This window comes from Podarcis bocagei (assembly GCF_964188305.1).
Source record: "Podarcis bocagei genome assembly, chromosome: 10".
In the NCBI taxonomy this organism is placed as follows: Eukaryota; Metazoa; Chordata; class Lepidosauria; order Squamata; family Lacertidae; genus Podarcis; species Podarcis bocagei.
The window spans coordinates 58862487-58881417 of NC_138135.1; the positions used below are offsets into that span (position 1 = coordinate 58862487).

The window sequence follows — 18931 nt, forward strand, 5'->3', positions numbered from 1 at the left end:
GGACACCTTACTTTATGGTATTAACCCCTTCGTGCATTAATTAGACTTAAGCATGTTGGTTTTATGAGGCTGATTATCCCATATCTTTATCCATGGATTCTTCCTGAAATGGTGGCAGCTAATCAGCAAAAGAGAGGTGGAGTGTGGGGGATGATTTGTCTGATTTCTCCTGTTCTGATTTGCCTGCTCTCCAATATATCTGAACTTGTTCCCTTGCTCTTTGGTTTCTGCCTGAAAATGGCTGCCACCAACCAGCAAAACACAAACAAACAAGGAAGTAAGGAAGCCAGCTTCTTGGATATCTGAATCTGCGAAGCAATAGCGAGGTTTTGGGCATAATTCTTTACATGTGGATAAGTGACTTTTCAGATAAGTAAGCATTTAGATAACAGGACCTATACATTGAGGGCAGACTACCACCAAAAAGCACTTTTCTTTGATGGTACTCCATATGGAAGCATCATGTACATTGCTTCCTAGAACATTTCTAGCTTCCACCTGGGAACTGAAGCTCACGGGGAAGGCTAGAAGGTGGATAGGTCAGGACTGGATGAATTTGGACAAGCCCAAGTCATGTTGTGGTTTGGTATTGGTTCAATCATTCACTTTATGCATATGAAATTCATGTTATCTTCCTACCCATGCTGTTAAGGCCTGTAAATCTAAGCCAGGGCTTTGCTAGCTGCTTTGAAAGAAGAGACACCAGATACCAAATTAGCCATATCTACCAGTTCAGGATATATGGTCAATGCCTTGGTGGACCATTCAAAGAGCAGAAATGAACAAGGAAATTCCTAGTTGCAGGGCTACTCTAGTCCAGATACTCAGGCAAATAAGACTTTGGCCCTGGCAGCTAACATTACAGGTTTGCTGGTTTGTGTGTGTTTTAAGTTTATCAGTGTTTAATAACTTGATTTGGCAAACTTGTAGTACATCTAACTATTGCTTATATTCAAAGCTGTCCTTGATTAGCAACTTTAAAAGTCTCAACATAGGACAATGTGATTACATTTTCTGGCTCACTCTTGAGCATTATGGGAGTTTGACTGGAACAACCTTATTGTCCATCTTTAAACAGTTTTCACTGTTAAGAATACTTCTGAAAGCTGAAAGGGTATTTGATTATATCTCTTGTGTCCTTAGAATGCCTTGAGAAACTACTGAGAATAGGGAGGTTAACAATTCCAATTTTTGTTTTAATGAGATAGTGCCGTCTTGAGAAACTGTTTGAGATAAGGAGTGAAATAACTACAAAATAAATGAGAAAAAGCACAGCTATAATAGAGGAAAATCGGGTGAGACAAGCTACGTTTCAAATGAAGGGCTTGTGGAATATGCTGTGGAAAACACACTGAGAAACGTTCAAAGAGAAAGATCTCATCTTTTGTCTCTCATCCACAAAACAGTGACAAGCATAAAAGAGCATTTGGTTATGGGATCAGATCCTGCTTACATAAAGGACACACTGCAGTGCAGCAAAACTGGGTAATTTTTGGGGGAAAAGAAAAAGAAAAACAACAAAACCCTATTGCACTCAAAGTTTATAGTGTGTGTAAGGACCTAAGCCTACGCTGGGGAAGGAGTCAAGTGAGTACCAGTAGCTCACATCCCTCCTATGTGGTGTGATGTCATATCCTGTCATATCCTGCAATAACCCTGCTCCAGTTCACCAACTGCTCTTTGGGGTAGGTGCTGAAATATTGAACACAATGGCATAAAATTACAATATTCAATTACATTATTGCTAGAAAGGTTTATGGAGAGACAACATGGGTTGCTGTCAGCAGTCACTAAATGAAATGTTTTGTCTCTATTTGCATGTTCAGACCCAGAAACCTCCTCCCTAAATAAATTCACACATGACTCAAATTTTGTTTTAGTTTTTGGCAGAATTTAGGCCACAACTTTATTGATTACAGAAAGTGACTGATTGCCTAGGCTCTGGTTTGACTAGCTCCCTGCCATGCAGGTAACGCTGACCCAGGGTTCCAGCATAGGTCAGCCAAGGGTGAACACCTGGATAAGTGGAAAGCCGGGAATGGGCTAAGTCCACCACCCAAATGTCCCCCTGGACTCAGGCACGGGCACAACCCCCTTTCAGGGGTTGACGAAACCATCGAGTCCCTGGATTCCTTTAACGGAATACCCTTCACGTACGGATGGCGAGAGCCTTCTCCCATCCCTATCACCTGAACCAAAGCCTATCCACAACCTTACAAGTTGTGACAATTTGCTAGGTGGCAGGTGGAACCCAAATAGCAACAGCCAATCAGCCAAGTGGGGGAAATTCCTGCCGTGCCCCTGTCCCAACAACAGACGACACACCATGGCATAGCAAGGTCAATCGCAAAATGCCCTAAAAGTAGGGAGAGGTGGGCGGGTGTTCCAAATGCACAAGCCAAAAGAGGAAGCTCTGGGTCACGTCCATGGGTATATATAGGTCCCTCAAACCATTTAAACTGCTTCCCATTGGCCAGATTGCACCCAGCTATCAGGGACCTACCAATTGGGTGTTGTGGCTGACCAATAGTACCCACCCACAACACAGGGTGTCAGTTGTCCAGGTCTCACCGCAACCCTTTTTAAGGGAGGACCTGATTTCTAATCTGATATCTGTCAAACTAAATCTTTGAATCCAAAGGCGCACACTTGCAGATCTCATGCGAAAGAGAGGATCTTCCTGCCATTTTGAGTTACTGTTAATCTTGGCATGCTGTTTGGAACCTAGTATGTTTAGGTCCTGTAGAAATCATACATACTAACAACTGTCTGAAATCTCTGAGTGCCATTGCTTTATAGCACCACCCACATACGTAACAGATATAGCAGCATGTTCAGAGCACAATGAACATATATATGGCAGAGGGGAATAGTCAGGAAGAGCTGGAATCCTGAACAGAACCACTCTATGCTGCAACGTTTTGTTGTATTTCCCACATTTATGCCCTTCTTTCTTATCTGATGAAGATTGAAAACAGCTAATACCATCAGACCAGTGCTATTTTTCTAGGAAATGAGGTGCTGGAGTTCACCATGAACTTCTCCCTTGTTTTCTTATCCAGTTATGAGAGGTGCCAGAACTGAGCTCCAGTGAACTCCGGCTGGGGAGAAAAAAAGCCCTGCTCAGAACAATAAAATTTTGAGTGACTATCATCATTATCAAACCGTTAAATATAACATCAGTTAATCCAGCTCAAAGAAATTTCGTGAAGATCAAATATAGCCAACTGTCTTCTGAAAGAATACATGGCGAGTCCCTGGACAGACTTTCCAGAGGAGCAAATTTCACAACAAGCATGCCACAGCTGATGACGGTGGTGGTGATCGACAGATAATTATCTTCAGTCAAGAACAGAGACCCTAGGCCAGCACAATTTGTGACACTTTTTGGACTCAGACTTCACAACTGCAGCAGCAACTGCATCAATTTTCATAGTTCAGCTATGGATTGTCATAGCAATACAATACAAATGTTGACTTTTCTCCTTGAAGCAGAAGAGCTGCATGAAAAATCCAGGACTACTTCATTGTATTAGGCTAAATAAACAAACAATCTATTGAGTGACCTAATGTTACAGGTTAAAGTGTGTTCCCTTTCCTTTGGTTATGATTTACATCAAGTATGGAACCAAAGGAACGTGTATAAATTTCCCTGTCTGAATTAAAGTGAGGAAAAACACTCCAGGAATATAAACTCATCTCATTGTAGCACAATATTTGTGAACATTATTTCCACCTTCTTTTTGTTCATTCCAGTCTATCTCTGCTGTGGCTGATATTTAGGATTCTCTCCCCCCCCCCCCACCACCATGCCTTTTCATTGTTTCCTGTTGCCATGCATCTGCCTGGATTGTATAGAGGCAACATGTTTTTTTTAGAACTTGTCATATGTCTTTTTGAAAAATGATTTCATGATTATTAAGGATGTCTTTTTAGCTCCAACACACAGGCAACAACAAATCATCTGAAATACTTTATGACAGTGTTCCTGGCAGCAATGCAAATTGATACTCAATCCCGGCTATTTTATCTTTACAGTTACTAAATTCAATATAAGGAGGATAAATTAACATTTTACAATAACAAAGGCAGTAAGGGGAAAAATACAGTTTGGTACTCCCAGCTTCCCAGTTCTACAGCAGAGCCTCTACTTGGTTATTAAACATTTACTCTCAAAAGCAGTTAGGTTTTTCTGATTCACCCAGAGTGCATGTTGGCATAAATTTGTATCTGCAGACCTCCTGTATTGTTTAAAATCCAAAGTGATCTCTGCATTATCCTGTACTATATTTATGTGAAGGATCTGATTGCAAGAACCATTGTCTCTGCACTGAGATCAGGTTACTTGATTTAGTAATAATAATAATAATAATAATAATAATAATAATAATAATTTATTATTTATACCCTGCTCATCTGGCTGGGTTTCCCCAGCCGCTCTGGGCAGCAACCAACAGAATATTAATTATAATAAAAAAGTGATAAAAGATCAAACATTAAAAACTTCCCTAAACAGGGTTGCCTTCAGAAGTCTTCTAAAAGTCAGATAGTTGTTGATTTTCTTGACATCTGGTGGGAGGGCGTTCCACAGGGCAGGCGCCACTACCGACAAGGCCCTCTGCCTGGTTCCCTGTAACCTCACTTCTCGCAGGGAGGGAACCACCAGAAGGCCCTCGGAGCTAGACCTCAGTGTCTGGGCTGAATGATGGGGGTGGAGATGCTCCCTCAGGTATACTGGGCCAAGGCTTTGAATTGTGCTCGGAAACGTACTGGGAGCCAATGTAGGTCTTTCAGGATCGTTGTTATGTGGTCTCGGCGGCCAGTCACCAGTCTAGCTGCCTCATTCTGGATTAGTTGTAGTTTCTGGGTCACCTTCAAAGGTAGCCCCACGTAGAGCGCATTGCAGTAGTCCAAGAGAGAGATAACTAGAGCTTTCACCACTCTGGCGAGACAGTCTAAGGGCAGATAGGGTCTCAGCCTGCGTACCAGATGGAGCTGGTAAACAGCTGCCCTGGACACAGAATTTACCTGCACCTCCATGGACAGCTGTGAGTCCAGAATGACTCCCAGGCTGCACACCTGGTACTTCAGGGGCACAGTTACCCCATTCAGGACCAGGGAGTCCTCCACACCCACCTGCCCCCTGTCCCCCCAAAATAGTACTTCTGTCTTGTCAGGATTCAACCTCAGTCTGTTTAGGACCAGGTTACCTGTCATAAGTCCCAAGGAAGTGTCATGGTTACATCCTGAGGAGGAGTGGGAGGAGCTCAGGGAGTTGGACAACCCTGAAAAGGATCCTTGTGGGATGGGGGAGGTAGAATCAGGACCCCAGAAAGGAGGCCAGCAGTCAAGGAGGATGAGAGGGACCAAAAGGGTTGGCAAAGGAGTGTCTGCCCCTCTAGCATCAGACACCCCAGTCATAGACCTCTTGCTATAGGCAGTGGCGTAGCGTGGGTTGTCAGCACCCGGGGCAAGGCAAGTAATTTGTGCCCCCTAACCCGTGGATTTGCGCCCCCTAACCCTAACCCCCAGATGTTGCACCCGGTGCAGCCGCCCCCCCCTGCACCCCCACGCTACGCCACTGGCTATAGGGCTGCCTCCGGTACCTTCTCCAGCAAGTGAGCATCCTCACCCTTCAGGGAAGGCAGCTCAAGGTAAATTTGATGCTGAGTCATAGCCGGTGATGCCCTATCATGAGTGCCCCCCACCCCCAGAGAGGTTTCTCTGGCACCTATGATTTGATGGTAATCTTTTTATTCTCCCTGGCCCTTATGTAGGCATATTTCTTATGTTTTTACAATTTTGCACCAAGTTCTTTTCCCTTACTGATCTTATGGTGGTTTAAAACCGATTATATGCTGCTGTGTTTACAACTGGCTTCTACTGTTTTTTGTTGTGTAAACCGCTTTGCAGTTGTTCTACAAACAAGCGGTGTATACGTTTTTATGAAATAAAAATTAAAACCCAAGGACCCCCTGTGCTCTGTCCCTGTAGAAAAAGCACAACCCTTTCAGTGGTTGCAGCAATCTCCTTAAATCGTCCCCTCGGACTTCCGTTCATTCCAGATCCAGCTTTTAGCAGAAGACACGGTGTTCCACTGGACTCCCGTTCTTAAACATTTAAAAATTCAAAGCGCATTTCACCAATGCTTTTAGCTGTTTCTATTTTATCTGTAAGCCGCCTTGAGTCCCTGCTAGAGAAAAGGCGGAATAACAATGATCTCAGTGCAGTACTGTAATAATAATTACAGGTGGTAAGACATCAGGGCTGCAACTCCTGACTTTGCTACTTGTTATTCAGAGCGGGTGGGAGGGTATTAATAGCACAGCAACAGCTGCATTAAAATTTCAGGTTTTCTCCCTTGTTCTGCCTCTCCACCTTGAGAGAGTCCAAAAATGGCGCCCGAAATGAAATAAGATTCAAGCTTTGCCGCTCTAGCGTTCCAGTTTCACCATATGAGTGGCTTCTCTTCTGCTTTGTGTTGTTGTTTTAAAAATAACTTACTTAGGTTGTGTTTTGTACTTTTTTAAAAAGCCGCAAATTGCCTAGGGGATCCACATAACCCATCCAGGGGGTCCGTGGCACCATTCACCATAGCAAGAGACATCAACATTTTCAAAAGTAGGGGATCCATGGATTGGCTTTTGGAAAACAGGGGCTCTGCAGTACTAAACTAACTGGGAATCGCTGGCTTATGGGACTTGGTTACATGGGTGGTATAGAAATAGTTTCAATCTTAGCAAGCAGTGAAAAAACCTGGACTGCACATGTGGCCTAGAGCTGTTATGATCAATTTGCAGCAGCACCATCAGGTATAGCTTGTAAGGCCCAGTTCACACATTCAGTTGTACCCGGTTGTGCCCTTTCTGTTGCTGTTAATAGAGAGAGTTAGAGATGTTCTCAAGCTTCTAGTAAGAACAGACACTGCTACTTACTTTTGGAATTTATCTGTTACTTTTGATGTAAAATGCAATTGAGAGGGGCCTAGAGGTGCTAAAAACTACCAGCCATCTTATCAGTAAGACAAACCACAACCAGGGTTATTTTTCCACACTTCTTTCTCCAGTTATTAACTCTTCGATCTCCCAATACTGTTGCATACCCTTTACCATATTTTTCTGTTGCATCTTTTAGTTTCTCAGTCCATGGCCAGGGACTGTCCTATATCACTGATAGTCACTCTAGAAGCCTTTTGTTGTTGTCGAAGAGTGAGTTGAAAGTTATTTAAATAAAGGAAGCTGCCCTTTGAGCTCCTACAGATGACCACATGGAGCTGCTGAACACTATAGCATTTTCTAAGTGCAAAGTAGCGAGATTTAGATTATTGTTCTTTTTTTATAGAAAAGATTCCATATGTTTTTCTGTAGCTTGAGTCTGAATTTCAGTTGCTCATATTCAGTCTATGCAGCTGCTCCATCTGTTACTTTAGCCAATGTTCCTTGGCTATAAATTAGACAATGATCAACTATGCAGCTGATAGCGAAACTGAAAGGATAGCAATACCCAAGCAAGTGGACAGAAACAAGCTGTAAAATCACATTATTTGGACAGATTAGATCAGTGATAGATGCAAACAAGAAAAATAGCAGTGCCTGGGAAGGGAGTGGAGTTGGGGCAATCAATTTCTGTTGCACAATTGCTCCTGTGGTTTTACCCTGTTTGCTCAAATTTAAAGATGAAACCAATTTGTAAGCTGAAAAATTGGTGCTGATTTTGATTATACATGGGTGTAAGTCTGCTATGTTTGGGATAACTTTTATTTAAGTATGCATTTGAACCCAGATTTTACTCTGTGCACATGCACCTCAGTCCTATAACTACTGTGCTTCAGGTACAATGACTTAAAAAATGCCTGGGCTCCAACAAAACAGCAGCCATTGCATACCCTTCAACATTTCTCCAATGAAAATAGCGACTGTGTGTGTGTATATACACACCGTATTTTTCCATCTAAATGACGCCCCCATGTATAAGACACCCCCTATTTTGGGGGACTCAGATTTAAGAAAATGGGGGGGGGAAATGGCCCAGAGTATAAGACGCCCCCTAATTTTTGACATTTTAAAGGGAAAAAACCTTGTCTTATACATGAAAAACTATGGTAATTATTATTTGTAACCCCCCCATCAGACTGGGTTGCCCCAGCCCCTGTGGCCGGCTTCCAACATACAGTGGTACCTTGGAAGTCGAATGGAATCCATTCTGGAAGTCTGTTCAACTTCCAAAACGTTCGGAAACTAAGGAGCGGCTTCCGATTGGCTGCAGGAAGCTCCTGCAACCAATTAGAAGTCATGTAAGCTGCATCAGACGTTTGGGTTCCAAAGAATGTTCGCAAACCAGAACAGTCACTTCTGGGTTTGTGGCGTTCGGGAGCCAAAACGTTTGACACTCAAGGTGTTTGGAATCCAAGATACAACTGTTTATAAAAATATAATAAACATTTTAAAAACTTCCCTGTACAGGGCTGCCTTCAGATGTCTTTTAAAGGTTGTATAGTTATCTCATGTACACTTGTGTACCCTTTGTGTACCTCAAACCTTTAAATGTCAAGAGTTATGAGCTTGTAAACAAGGGATAGCCCCTTTTGGCTTTCAAAATGGTCATTTAATGCCTAGTATTCCAGAGTTCTAATCTTGTGAGAGTACAGCAGATTAGAAGAGGAACTAGGCATGTGCTGAGCTATGGTGTACCTGGTTATTGTGATGAAATTTCGTCTGCAGCTAACGATTGCTGTCAGGCGCAGTCCTGTGACTCGGTTGCATCAGCTCAATCTGCCATATAACAAAAATGAGCTCGCAAACTGACAACTAAGTTGGCCAGAGGAAAGCAGCACAAGACAGACACCCTCCAGCTCACCCTTCCACACAGAAACCAGGATGATACGTACACACTAGCAAGGATAGGCTGGCTGTTGCAGCTGCCACCAGGGGACCCAAGTGACAGGGACTGCTGCGGGGTTGTCAACGCAAGCAGGGCCCACTGAGGGCAGCCTGCCGTGAACCCACAAAAACCTGGAGCTGCGTCTGTTAGCTGGATCCCTCATTCATTCCATTTACTACAAAACGGGAATAAGTCTTACCTTGGAAGTCGAACGAAATCTGTTCCGGAAGTCCGTTTGACTTCCAAGATGTTCAGAAACCAAAGCGCAGCTTCTGATTGGCCGCAGGAAGCTCCTGCAGCCAATCGGAAGCCGCGTCAGACATTCTGCTTCCAAAAGAACGTTCGAAAACTGGAACAGTCACTTCCGGGTTTGCAGTGTTCGAGAGCCAAAATGTTTGAGAACTAAGCTGTTTGAAAACCAAGGTACAACTGTAGATGGTGTGAATGGGGTCTAGTTATTCATTTTTTACTTATTTCATACAATTTGATATACTGCTTGATTGTAAGAAAAATCCTGAAAGCAGATTTTTTAAAAATAAAATAAAAAAAACTGTTTTACACATGGATGCATATTTGCACACGCTTCGGCTTCCATTCATGTTGGCAATGGTCACTTTCTCATTTGATAAAAACCACTGGGCTCGGATTGTGTGGGTGAACTCATAGATTTGGTGTAGAAACAATGAAGAATCGAAATCCACTTATCCTGGAAGCAGCGCCAAGCCTAGTGGCTGTAGGACATTATTATTATGGATACATTATGTGTGCAGAAAAGATGAACGTTCAGGTGCTTCCTTTGCCACGTTTTTCTAAGCTGTTCTTGACATTTTCAAATGCACATTCCATAAATGTATTCATATAATCTTTCCTGTACTTAGTCTGCTAAGGAAACCCCGATGTATATTGGAAACAAAATTTGAGGGTAGTTTTCTCTACAATCATCAAGCTGTGAACATGCATGCATTTATTATTATTAAATGAAAACAAAAGAAAAGAAAAGAAAAGAAAAGTGGAAGAGTCAGAGAACCTCTTCATGCAGGTTTAGGCCTTTTGCTGTTAGCTCAGATCACTGTCCATTTTGATGTTTATTATTCTGTTGCATTGCCAAGATGTTCTAATTCTCTTAAGTCTGTTCCTGCCACATTTTGAATAGTGTCTGCATAGAAATGAGGTAATATGTTATTGTCATGTTTTTGACAGTATATGTGACAAAGTGAAATGCTAGGATTCATTTTCCCTTCATTATTAAACTTTGAAGTTCACATTTTCAAGCCTTTATGGAAATTTGTTTCTATTTGCATTTCTTCTTTGCATCAGAAATCCTTTTTTTTTTTTTTTTGGAATTGTGTAAGAGCAAGGAGGGCTGCAGTTCAGATGAAATCACTAAAACAGCTATCACAGTTGAAAAACACAAACTTAAGGGTTTCAATGAGGTCTTTCTCTGATTGTATTAAAAATTTGCTTTTGGGATGTTCATTTCTTCCCAGTTCTTAATATTCAGTCGCCATGATCTGATCTCCAAACTGCATTCAGTCTCCATCTGTCTGCCTTCATCATTCATTTCTCTCTTTGCATGGAAGGGGACGCATACAAACATTGTTCCTGTTCCCAAATGGAGTAACATTATTGGGCAAGAGCTTGGTGAACAGAGCAGAGTGTTCCATGATGTACTCAAGGAGCGCTGGACTGGGTTCATTGACTTGGCAAGAACAATAATGCAAAACTGAGTTTCTAAAACAAATTTCTCTAACAAGATACAAAGCCAGAACCAGAGATCCTTGGTTTACAATGTCAGTTTTTCTGCTGCGAAGTGCCTTTTTGCATTAATTTTCATGGTCAGTCTTTTATTTGGGGAGTCGGCAGCAGCCGCTATGTAACATTGGAACTGAGGTCTCAATTTAGCATTGATGAGAGGTGATAGCACTGATTTAATATATGGTTCAACAATAGGTAAAAGTAAGAGACATTGAACTCATTGGAAGGATTGTCAGTGAGTTCAACAGGATGTGGACGGCACACAACATGGTCCGTTCTTAACCTGAAACTGTTCTTAACCATGAGTTACCACTTTAGCTAATGGGGCCTCCCGCTGCCACCACACGATTCCTGTTCTCATCCTGAAGCAAAGTTCTTAACTTGAGGTACTATTTCTGGGTTAGCAGAGTCTGTAACCTGAAGCGTCTGTAACCTGAAGGGTCTGTAACCTGAAGCGTCTGTAACCCGAGGTACTACTGTACTTAATACTATTACTGCTAAACACTTCTATTGCAAGTTTCTATTCTGCATGCTATTGATGGTTGATTCACACTAAGCACTGATTTTAAGTATAAATTGCTAGATCGGTGAGTTGGGAGCCATTATTAGGCAGGTAGAGAAATGGGTAGAAGTGGGGCCTGGTTGCTAGGTGACAGGCAGAGAAATGTTCACACAGCCCTCTTAAGACTTACTCCATGGAAACTCCTCAAAATGGAATATCGGCTTACAAAATGGCAGCCGTTTCCCATGTCAAGGGAACCCAGGACCTTCCTGAATACCTTACTCCTGGGAATTCTGTCATCTTACCGATGCAAAGCCTCAGCCCTAGAATATGGAAATAGAATGCATGATTAGATTCCCACAAGTATGTAATGACAGGCAGTGGAGGAGGAAGAAAGGCTTGAGTCTTGCATTGCTTAATTCAAAAATTAAGCACCAAGGCAATGCAGTTTTGTTGTTTTGATCAAGCTCTTTCGTGGGTGGGGGGAGGCGAAGGGGTTTGCTGCACCCTCCTTGTTAGCTGCTGAGATATTATTATGGACAGTCAGTGTTTTGTTTCCGTCGGCAGAAATCTAAATTGCTTTAGATAACATACTCTAGGCGTTCCTGAAATGTTTGTTATAGCAAAGTGTCAAGACACAATTTCCATAATAATACTTCTATTTTGGGTGCTGTGTGTGTGAAGAGCCAGTTTGATGTCACCCTGTGAGACAGACAGGTTCATTTACTGCAGTGTTTGCTCCATCTCCATTATCTGCAGAACTGCAGGCAAACAGTTCACACTGTGGATAGTATCCCAGAACCAAGCAAAAGGCCTGTCATGTTGGGCGATGTTTGACGGCTCGCAGAAATTGCTCAGGGAAAAGAGCCTTATAGTAAATAAGGCTAGTTTGTTCTTATATTATCAGAAGCACCACCTTCTAACAATTTTTTCTCAGTTCTTCTACACCATGCTCATTGACTGGGAAGTAATTTAAGTAGTACCAAACTAATAGAAGTGGTACCAACCACAGAATTCTTACTAGTGCTGTGCCAAAAAATTACTCTGTTTTCTTCTACCAAGCAAAAAGAAAAATGGCATTTGAAGGGGGGAATAGTGAATTTTGCATGGGTGCATTATTATTATTTTTGTTCCACTTGAAGTCTACATTTCCTGAAAACACCATAATACCATTGACTAGGCTTTCCTATACAGTGGTACCTCGGGTTACAGATGCTTCAGGTTACAGATGCTTCAGGTTACAGACTCCGCTAACCCAGAAATAGTACCTCAGGTTAAGAACTTTGCTTCAGGATGAGAACAGAAATCGTGTGGCGGCAGCGGGAGGCCCCATTAGCTAAAGTGGTACCTCAGGTTAAGAACAGTTTCAGGTTAAGAACGGACCTCCAGAACGAATTAAGTTCTTAACCCGAGGGACCACTGTAAGTGTGAAAGGTTGAGGAGTGGCTACCATACACCTGACTGCTATTGGTTGTTATTTTTTAGTGATTCCCCCCTACTTCTAAAGAAATCACCATGGAGTTATTTTTTTTAAGTAAAAGGAAGAATTTTTCCTAGAAACAAAATCAGTGACTCCACTGACCTCAGGTGCTTAGTAGCCAGCCAGCCTGACTTCCTGTGTTTCAATGATGTCACAGGGTAACTTCTCCCGTGGGCTTTTTCAGATCAGGAAGTGTGGGTAGTTGGGGAGGCAGCAGAGCATTAAAGAAATGTTTTCATTGGAAGGGGGGAAGGACACACATCACCCTTCTTGCGACAATAAGGAAAGCTTAACCCCCGTTCCCAACAGAATATAAAAAAATTAAAAAGCACCCTGTGAATGAGGCAGACAAATGAAGGAGGGACACAACTTTCAAGAAATTAGAGGACAGGTTTCAACACAATACTAATTTTAAAGTCAGTGACAAAGATATCTCAAACTGTTGCCATCCTAAAATGGCATCCTTTACAAAGACACATTTTGGCTCTTGGGTGTGAAATGGAACTCCTCTTGCAAAGTGATGACATGTTGGCATCATGCTTTTTGTTACACAGACAAAATATTTGCATGGATCAGTATGCTGGACCATTATAAGGAGAATCCCACTGCATTACAGTAAACGTTATTGCTCCCCAGGAGTCAGTGCAAGCTTACAGTGCTGCCTGCTTGCCTTCAAAATGGAGCCACCATAGATGTTGCTGCTAAGATGCTCTCTTGAGCTCATGGCCATTATCTCTTCATTCTCTAACTTGGGGGAAGGCTACTGGACACCTGTCAGCCCCATTGCAAAAGCCAGCTTTTGCACTGCAGTAGAAGATCCCTGTTTTAATATGTCCCCTGTCTTCAACCCTACCCATGTCTATGACTCTTGACTATTTAACTTTAGTAGAGGACCAGGAGGCAATGGGATGATTAAAGCAAAACAAAGCAAGCATCGCTTATACAGTCTGAGAGGTTGATTTCCGCTGGGCTATTTCAAACATCCAGAGACCTTCAGTCCTGAGATAAAAACCGAACTGCCTCTGGTCCGCCTCTATTTAATTATCAGTGGCTCGACAATAGCTTTTCATTTTCACTGTGTCAATCTTCTCAGCTCCCCGGGTTCCAAATGACCAATTAGTGACAAGGCACTGAAGGCACTTCACTTCTCTTGGTTGAGAACGTAGCTCAGCTTTCAGTTATGAGTGTTAACAGCCTTATAATTAGATTTTCTTCTTCTAAATTTAAGCTGGATTCAGTGAATAATCCCAAAGGTTTAAGTCTTGCGGTAGTTATTTCACTATGACTGCACCTCTTCCCCAAACCTTGCCTTTGAATTGCTTTGGCTGTACTGGGAGATGTGCTTCATCTGAATTCTTGGGTTTTTGATGAGTACCCTTTATTGTTAAAATAAACAAGGCCTTGGTGAACATAGTGATAGCCATCTAGATCTAAATCTCCCATTCCCACCCTAATCTGAGGAGCTCAAAGTGGTATATATGGTTCTCTTCCCACTCATTTTATCCTCACAACAGCTCTGAAGCATAGCTAATATGTGACAGGCCCAAAATCACCCAGTGAACTTCATGGCTGATGTGAATCCAAGTTTTCCCATTCCTATTCCTAATACTCTAACGACAACATTATCCTGGGACACACAAATAATATAGGATGGTGGAAAAAATATACAGTGGTACCTTGGGTTAAGTACTTAATTCGTTCCGGAGGTCTGTTCTTAACCTGAAACTGTTCTTAACCTGAAGCACAACTTTAGCTAATGGGGCCTCCTCCTCCTGCCTCGCCGCTGGAGCACAATTTCTATTCTCAACCTGAAGCAAAGTTCTTAACTCGAGGTACTATTTCTGGGTTAGTGGAGTCTGTAACCTGAAGCGTGTGTAACCCGAGGTACCACTGTATATTGCTGGATATAAAATTATATAATCTTCATCTGTCTGGTCTACCTAGTATTGTGCTGGCAGAGTGAAGCCTCCGGTAGAAGCATGTATGTTAGGATGGCATGTTTGCAAACATCCCATATGTTCAAGAAACAAAGCTGCCGGAATGCGTGCAGCCCACTTTCAACAAAGGAAAGAAAATTCAGTTTCACTGGGATTAAAGCTCACATGGTTCCTAAGAACAGACAGCTTTGGGTGGCAAGCTTGTGTCTGGGAAGAGGTCCCAGACTTTGGTTTTTGACTATGCAAAATAATTAGACTGGGGGGGGGATCCCCTTGGTTGATTAGGTATATATCTTTGTAGCGTCAGCAAACCTTGTACTTTAAACACTATACTTGCGGGTATAGGGGGTGGCATACAAATAAAATAAATAAAATAGCTTTATAAAAGAGGTTGAAAATCTGATAGTAGAGAGGGTCAGAATGCAAATCTATCTCAGGTTTTCAGGTGTAAAGCCAGAATGTGTTTCAACGCAAAACCCTTTGCATCACCTGGAAGGCATTGTTAAGTTGTGGGTGAACATATCAGACGACACAGCGATTCTTCAAACAGCTCTTGTTTATTCACAAGCCAGGACAGAACTGAACTGAAGGGTTCAGTCAGCCTGCTTATATAGAGCTCCAGTACAATGTAACTGTAACAATTTTCTAAAACTATCCAATCACTGAACGTCACTTTCGATCCCTTATTTGCATAACTATCTACAGTATCCCCCTGCTGGCCCAGGGTGAGAACTTTAGTACTTAACACGCATCATGAGATCTTTGATCAAAGTAAACAAAGGGGGGGGGAGTAATCAACATTTTCTGGGAAACCCTTCTTCTAAGAACAGTCTAGCAACTAATTTACAATTCCATCTATTTTCTGTTATTCGGCGATCAATGTGAATCCTTATGCAAGTAGAAAGGTAAAAGTGTTGTTGTTGTTACTGTTAGAATAATAGATTTTTAGAGTAATAGATTTGCAGGAAGGGACCCAGAATGCCATCTGGTCCAAACCCCTGCAATGCAGAAACCACAGCTAAGGAATCCCTGACAGATGACCATCCAACCTCTCTTTAAAAACCTCCAATGAAAGAGAGTCCACCACCTTCTTAGGTAGTCCAATGTTGTTTCTATTTGCCTATACCCTACTGTCCTAAAAGAGAGCCAATGTGATGTAATGATTAAAAGTGTCTGACTAGGAACTGGGGAACTAGAGTGCAAATCTCCATTTAGCCATTAAGCTCACTGGGTGACCTTGGGTAAGCCACTGCATCTCAGTCCTAACCTACCTCATAGGGTTATTGTGTTGATTAAGTAAGAAGGGGGATAACCCTGAGTTCCTTGGAGGAAAAAAGCTAGGATATAAATGCAATAAATGAATGAATGAATAAGCAAAAACATTCAGGACTGCTTACAATAAAAGACAAAAACAACAGACAATAATAAAATAGTGATAATTGCAATCATACAAATGAAACAAGCAATAATAATAATAATAATAGCCAGTGGCGTAGCGTGGGGGGTGCAGGGGGGGGCGGCCGCACCGGGCGCAACATCTGGGGGTTAGGGTTGGCGCAAATCCACAGGTTAGGGGGCGCAAATCCATGGGTTAGGGGGCGCAAATTACTTGCCTTGCCCCGGGTGCTGACAACCCACGCTACGCCACTGATAATAGCAGCAAGGCATTACCAATACAAAAAGATGGCCCGTCATCATAAAGATTGAAAATCAAAAGAGAAACATTTTTTAATATGTAAATGTTTTAGATATATTCATTTGCCTCCTTTAGAACACCGAAAAGAAACATATGTTCATTAAATGCAAATTAACTCCTTCTCTGGCAAGAATGAAAACTGGCTCTTGGGCTGTCATGATTCTTAGAAGTTCTCTCTTGATTGAATCTAATAGCATCCTGGGCAATGATCTAAAGATTCCTGCCAGTTTTGGGAAATTAAATGACATGAGGCCTAACAGTGCTTTGCAGATATATAGACAGTTACAAACAATTAATTGTCACCCTGTCTATTCAAGATCAGTTTCTAGTCTGTGGGTGAGAGCAATGTTCTGTGTAATTGCAGCTGTAGACCGCACTACTTTGGAACTAGGCAAACACTGTTCAGACCTGCGAGGAAAGGGGCAAGAAGAGAACATTAGGAAGCCCCTGCAATGTTTTGATGTCCTATGAGCCTAGTTCAGGTGTACACCTCCCAGACAATTGGAATTGCATGAGTGTAAGAGCAAGGATATGGTTTGAAGCTCAACATCAAAAAAACGAAGATCAAGGCCACTGGTCCCATCACCTCCTGGCAAATAGAAGGGGAAGAAATGGAGGCAGTGAGAGATTTTACTTTCTTGGGTTCCATGATCACTGTAGATAGTGACAGCAGCCACAAAATTAAAAGACGCCTGCTTCTTGGGAGAAAAGCAATGACAAACCTAGACAGCATCTTAAAAAGTAGAGACATCACCTTGCCAACAAAGGTCCGTATAGTAAAAGCTATGGTTTTCCCAGTAGTGATGTATGGAAGTGAGAGCTGGACCATAAAGAAGGCTGATCGCCGAAGAATTGATGCTTTTGAATTATGGTGCTGGAGGAGATTCTTGAGAGTCCCATGGACTGCAAGAAGATCAAACCTATCCATTCTTAAGGAAATCAGCCCTGAGTGCTCACTGGAAGGACAGATCGTGAAGCTGAGGCTCCAATACTTTGGCCACCTCATGAGAAGAGAAGACTGCTTGGAGAAGACCCTGATGTTGGGAAAGATGGAGGGCACAAGGAGAAGGGGATGACAGAGGACGAGATGGTTGGACAGTGTTCTTGAATCTACTAAGTTTGACCAAGCTGCGGGAGGCAGTGGAAGACAGGAGTGCCTGGCGTGCTCTGGTCCATGGGGTCACGAAGAGTTGGACATGACTAATCGACTAAACAACAACAGCAAAGAGCAAGGACAGGTTTCTTGTCTCCTCTGCCTCCGTTACATTCCTGTCACTCTGCTTCGTCGCCCTCTGTATGTTGGAGGGGCAGCATCTACAGCAGGGAGCTTTCCCTTTCCATGTAAGATCCCTGTGCAATTTGGAAGCACACATGACACAGAGAGCCTGCATTAAGCAGAGCAGGCTAGAGCAGACGTTGTGGGAAGCAGTGCAGGGACGTGATGGAAAAGGTGGAAACCTATGAAGAAGGTGGTGGAGGAGAATTCATTAGTTGTTTTATTACCCAAAGGTCTCCAATACGTTAAAAAAATGAGATATACCACAGCAACAAAGCAAAAAAACAACAATCCTCATAACAGCCATTGGCAGCACACTTACAACAAAAATATCATCTCAGTCCAAGTCTTTACCTGGTGTCAAAAAAAGTCAGTGATGGAGAACATTCCACAGACAGGGTGCCCAAACTGAAAAAGCCCTCTCTTGTTACCACCCTCCAAACTTCTGTCAGAGGGGGGAATCTAGTGAAGGGCCTCAGCTGTAGTGGTCTAAATAGGGTCATATTGGGAGAGGTGGGGGCCTGAGCCTTAAAGAGCTTTATAAGTCAAACCCTCGCTTGGGCTCAGAGGCATACAGACAGTCACTGTAGTCATAACAGGATTAGTGTGCCTTCATTCTTACCCTCCCGCAATCCGTGTGTGTGAATACCTGAACAGCCTATTCTCTGCATATTCTAGCACTGGAATAATTCCAGGTTCGTGACAGCAGCCACAATCACTAAACCTGTATTTATGTACAGTGGTACCTCAGTTTAAGAACAGCCCTGTTTACAAACTATTCGGTTTACGAACTCTGCAAAACCGGAAGTAGTTTGCGAACTTTACCTCGGCCGAAGAACAGAAGCAGAACAGTGGAAGGGCACTGGCAGTGGGAGGCCTCATTAGGGAAAGCGCACCTCGGTTTAAGAACGGTTTCGGTTTAAGAACGGACTTCCGGAACAGATTAAGTTCATAAACCGAGGTACCACTGTCTTTGTTTGAGAGGCCTTTTAAAGGTTATTCTTAAGCCCACCTTTAATTGCAAATGCCTCTGAAGTGACTTAACAACAATCAGCGGGAATATGCTGTTGCAGGTTTGACAACGGTGCTGTCACCTAGTAATATGGAAGAAAACTGCAGTCATCACCCACCAGAATACAGGATCCCAGGCTGCCTCACCACCAGAAGAGCCAAATCTGAAATTAGTCAAAAGGGCGAACAACAAGGAGGCATGGCTTCAATGCAGATGGTATCATTGTTTCAAACAATTGAATTAATAATAGTAGTAGTAGCAGATAGGATAACAGCACCAGCAACAGCAACAGCAATTCCTAAAGAGGGTTATTGTGTTCACATTTCTAATGAAAAAACAGAATAGGAACAGTTTTGAGACACCATGCTAATTGATGTTATACTGTAGAAACCC

General features: G+C 42.6%; 1 long non-coding RNA gene across 1 annotated transcript in view; it reads right to left on the reverse strand.

The window, feature by feature from the left end:
- Positions 1 to 15092: 15092 nt before the first annotated feature.
- LOC308596712 overlaps positions 15093 to 18931 on the reverse strand; it is a 143835-nt gene continuing 139996 nt past the window's right edge. Inside the window, exon 2 of the long non-coding RNA XR_014012678.1 lies at positions 15093 to 15294. This is a non-coding gene — a long non-coding RNA (uncharacterized lncRNA). The remainder of the gene's footprint in view (positions 15295 to 18931) is intronic.